Source organism: Cyprinodon variegatus, unplaced genomic scaffold (genome assembly GCF_000732505.1).
Source record: "Cyprinodon variegatus isolate N-32 unplaced genomic scaffold, C_variegatus-1.0 Scaffold1821, whole genome shotgun sequence".
In the NCBI taxonomy this organism is placed as follows: domain Eukaryota; kingdom Metazoa; phylum Chordata; class Actinopteri; order Cyprinodontiformes; family Cyprinodontidae; genus Cyprinodon; species Cyprinodon variegatus.
The window spans coordinates 78713-83531 of NW_015152274.1; the positions used below are offsets into that span (position 1 = coordinate 78713).

Sequence of the window (4819 nt, forward strand, 5' to 3'; positions counted from 1 at the left end):
AACCGGACTTCTCCTTTAACTTAAACTGAAATACATGCTCAGATAGGCTGGTATCGGCCAGTATCGGTATCGGATCGGAAGTGCAAAAACCTGGATCGGGACATCTCTATTCCTAGAATACATTTTTTTAAGCAAAAATTTTTTACCTAAAACTGAGGGAAAATGGGCTACCTTTGTACCGCCACTCTGGCGCTGTGGAGGCCTTTTGCTGTGCGACGCAGCGCCATATCAGTAGATGAGGCAGTCACAGTGAAAGACGCGGACTGACTCAAACCCAAAGCAACATGGATACCAAAATAACTAAACGGTCAATATCATCTGATGCAAAGATACAGCGGTTGCTTTTTTAACTATACATTCAATTTTGATAGTAGGTAAAATATCACAATATATGGTGTTATTGCAACATAGTGAATATATCCTATGGCAACACCCATGCCACTGCTAACCCCTAGTATTTAATCATGAATTCTGAATATGACTTTTCATTTAAGGGGGAATAAACTGATTTAAGGAGGTATTTTTCATCAGTGCCTTGCAGAATGAGACCCAGATCTGATACGGTTTCATGATCCAAGCTCAAGTTCTGAGAAAACACGATCTTTACAAAGTCTCTGTTGGTTCACCTCATCATAAAGCACCTCAAACAACACGAGCAGCAGGTTTGTGTCCCAGCAAAGCTCTAGATGGGGGGCCAGGGGTGGCCATGGCCACCCTTAGCCAATCCCTGGCCACCCCTACCCATTTTTCCCCTCTGGCAGCAGTAGTACTCTCAAGTGGACATTTTAATTTTTCATATAATCATTTTTACTTGACAACAAAAACACTTTGGTTAATTATGCACATCAATATGCTAACATTAAAGATAAGTACAGAGTCAATGCCCTTTTCAGAACTAGATTTTGTGTTAAATGGGGTAAAGAGAAAGTGATGCGTCTCAGCAAATCATCTAGAAGTCATCTTGTGAAAACATAGATAAATAACTATTTGAATAAAAACTTAAACTAAATAATAATAATAATAATCAATTTATGTAGATATTTATAGTAAATATCAATTTTATGCAGAATGATTATTGATAAAAGTAGGTATATAATGACAATGGAAAAGATGTTCGCCCCAGAACACAAACCTGAAAGACTTTTAGTCACTATACCTTTTATCTAGAAAGCACAGCTGTTTAAATATATACACGTCTATTTTTTAGTAAAGACTGTAGGAAAGTATCATTTGTCTTCATTTAGAAAATATGGACCTTGTGCTCGTTCATTTTCCTGTTGGAACAGCGTAGATCAGACTGGGAATGATTTTCAGCCCTGGCATTTTTCCATTCATCGCCGACCCTCAAAAAGACTAGATTAATGTTTAAATCCAAAGCCAAAAAAAGTTAGCTCGCGGAAATGGCATAGGATCCCATTTCTGGTGCAGATCGGGCAGAAGTCTGATAAAAGAAAGGATTTTAAAGCATTTATCATCTGAGAAAGTATATTATTAACCTTTAGGACATTATGGGGGAGGGAAAATGTAATTTAGGTCTTTTTAACAAAATAAAATCAAGGGTGACCAGGATGCTTCGGGAACGGTTTGGGTCGTGACATGCCTATCAACTTTGGGCCCCCTCCAGGTCACTGCCTGGCCACCCTTATAAAAATTCTAGCTACGCCTCTGCTGCCTGTTCTGAGGCCTTTCTAATACAACAAGAGGAAATCCTCTACAGCTTCAAAACAGCAGAAGGACTCCAAGCTTTCCATGTCACAAAGCGGTTCCTAAAATGGAACCACCTGGATGGCTTCCGGGGGCCCCTTGGGGGCCCCTTCTCCTCATCAGTCCTACAGCATCAGGAAAGAACTGCAGACACTGCAAGAATAAAGAAATACATCCTGCAGCCTGTTTAAAAAGGCATTAGAAACGGAAATTAACAGTTTTATTCCGCCAAAAAGAGGAAATTAAAGAAAGCAGGAAGCGAGACAAAAGGTGGAGGGGGAGGGAGGGAGGAGGGGGTGAGGCAGCATCCACTTCCCCCTTTGAAGAGCAGCTTGAAGAACAGAAGTAAAGCAGAGAAATGAAGCCAGGCTGCTTCATCAGAGAGAAAAACCTTCATCCATCCATCCATCCATCATCCAGGCTGATGGACACCTTCAGGGACGCAGAATATCCACGCGCTCCTCAGTGGGCAGCCTCCACGCGTGACAAAGAAACATCCGTTCACTCACGCAGTTCCCCGCAAAAACACAAAAACTCTGCTGCGAGTCAGACTCAGCGGTCCGGCTTCATCTGGACCAACTTTTCAAGGCTTTTCTATCATCTTTGCTTTAAAAACTCACTTTCATTCAAACGCAGCAGATAGAAATAATTCATCATAAATTAAACACAATTCATATTATTTTCCTTCAAAATGAATAAAAGCAGCTTTTTTCCCCCTACATCTGAGCAAAAGTCTGAAATGAACCTTAAAGGATGATTTATTTTCCTTTACCTGCTCCTAGGATGGGATGTTTTCTGTTAATTTCTCCTTTTAATGTCCTCAGTCTGCTCTGCCGTGTCCGTGTCCTCCCGTGTCCGTGACAGCGACTGATGCGTGGACGCGTCGGAAGCTCAGACTTTCGCCTATTTATAAGCTTCTCTTTCTGACCTTTGTCTCTGGAACTGGGGGACCAGATAGATGAGCGGCAGTGGAAAATCACCGGCCTGCCTCCTCTGAGCAACAGGAAAGCGGCGATGGCGCTGCGTTCACGGACAGCTGCCAGCCTCGGACGTTTCCTAAAGTGCGCACTTAACAGGAGAGAAGCACGTCGCTTTCAACTAACATCGATGTGAGCGTAGACATAACCTAACGTTTATACATTTAAAAAACTAATGCAAATAATCGACACTTTTAAGTAGAAGAAAAATCTATATTTTAAGAATAACTATGTAAAATAGTCTATTCCACCTTTGGTCCTAATTGAAAAGAAAGCCTCGCGCTGCATCACTATTCGTCATTTAACTTCAAACAAAGCTGTTGGGTTTGTATTTATCCCTGCAGTAAAACTTTTACTGACGAGTTCAAATCAATCTTTTCCGCAAATCGCGCACCTCTATTGTAATTATTGAAATTTACCAGCAGTTCCTGAATGCAGCATTAAAGATGTTTAAAGGAACAGTCCAACAGCGCCTAAAATTCATAAAAATGAAATAAAAACCATGTCCAAAATAACCCTCTAATTACCGACACTATTAGAGACGTTATCTTTCTTATTATTTGTCTTTTCCTGCTTTGGGACACAGTGGGTTGGGTGTGGTTTCTTTACAGCAGCGGGAAAATGACAGTCTGCTTTTCCAGAGTTAATTTGAATAAATAAATAGAGTGACAGGTAGAGGAACAGGAAGTTAAGGAACTTTTCCAATTTACCACCATAAACGAATGGCTTGTGATAATAAAACAACAGTTAACCAACTTTAGTGTCTTTGTGTTTTGACTTAACAATAAACCCAGGGGGGGATTTATCATTAGAAAATACTAAGCAGTTGCCTAGGGCCCCAAGTTCCTGGGGTATTACATATATGTTAATACAACAACTCCCTATTTGTGCACCTTAAGTCTGAAATTAGTCTGCTGTCATGATTCATGCAGCTATTATTTCATCCAAATGAAAAATGGAGAACAGAGAAGCAGATCATGGCTTGTCTACAGTGAAAAGAAGGACTGGGTTATTTACTTTGGCCTTTTTGGAAACACAGGAAGGAGCAATCAGCTAAGTGAGCTTAGTGCTTGGAAAAAGTCTTTCATTCCTTTTTTAACAGCATGAAAAGTCAGCTGAGTACAAAATATAGAGAGGAAAACAACAGGAAAAGGGACAAGAAGAGAGGAATAAAACCTAGAACAAATAATAGATGTCTATTCTATTAACATTTCTCTATCTGTAGAATAGGTCTGTTTTATGTGTTGTCTCCTCAATTTAGAGGGCCCCCTGCCTGTCTTTGCCTAGGTCCCCAAATTTCATAAATCTGCCCCTGCATAAACCTAAAACATAGATACCAGATAATAAACAGTATAGCCAATAGAAATAATTGAAACAAAACAAAATTCATTTTTACTTCAGTGCAATTTATTTCTAAAGTTCCAAATCACATCACATTCAATCTCAGGCCACTTTATAGGTCCAGGTCAATCAGATCATTCAGGATTCTCTCCAACTGGATGAGCAAGTAGAGACAGTAGATATTGACTCTTCAGCAATCCCTCACAGTGAGCATGCATTTAACAAGAAACAAATGTTAGCAGAACCAGAAGCAGGCTTATTGTGAGTTAGACTAGGGTTCAAGGAGAGAGAAGCAGATACAGAAAAGAACATAGAAGCACTGATCTAGTAATAATTTCTGTTAGAAAAGCTAACAGTAAACTAGCTCCACAGGTGACTCTGTCTGGGAAAGAAACCTAGACGAGCTATGAGCCAGTTTTCATGTTAAAGGAGGAAAAAGAGAACATCCAGTTAGTCACAGTGAAAGCTGAGCCCAAAGCTATGTCTAGGAGAGAAACAGGAATACACTGAAAAACAGGCCAAACTCTATAATCTATAATCTAAGCTGTTGACGGCATCAGCAGAGCTGATATTTCTCTCCAGGATGGAGTCATAGACAAACAGGGACAGACCAGTTGAAGCTTATATGATGAAAAAAAAAACAAAGAGAGCAGAACGTTAGAGATTGAACTAAGAAATACTGCAGAATGGGAGAACAGAGATAGAATGAGCAGAATGATGAAAAGGGGGTCCCCATATCCTCCAGCAGTCTAATCCTATAGCAGCGTCACTACACTCACCGGCCACTTTATTAGGCA

General features: G+C 40.2%; 1 protein-coding gene across 1 annotated transcript in view; it reads right to left on the reverse strand.

Annotated features, from left to right (window-relative positions):
* LOC107104625 (sodium- and chloride-dependent taurine transporter-like) overlaps nt 1–2694 on the reverse strand; it is a 36753-nt gene extending 34059 nt beyond the window's left edge. The window contains exon 1 of the mRNA XM_015404665.1: nt 2477–2694. The gene's annotated coding sequence lies outside the window, so the exon portion shown is untranslated. The remainder of the gene's footprint in view (nt 1–2476) is intronic.
* Nucleotides 2695–4819: the final 2125 nt, after the last annotated feature.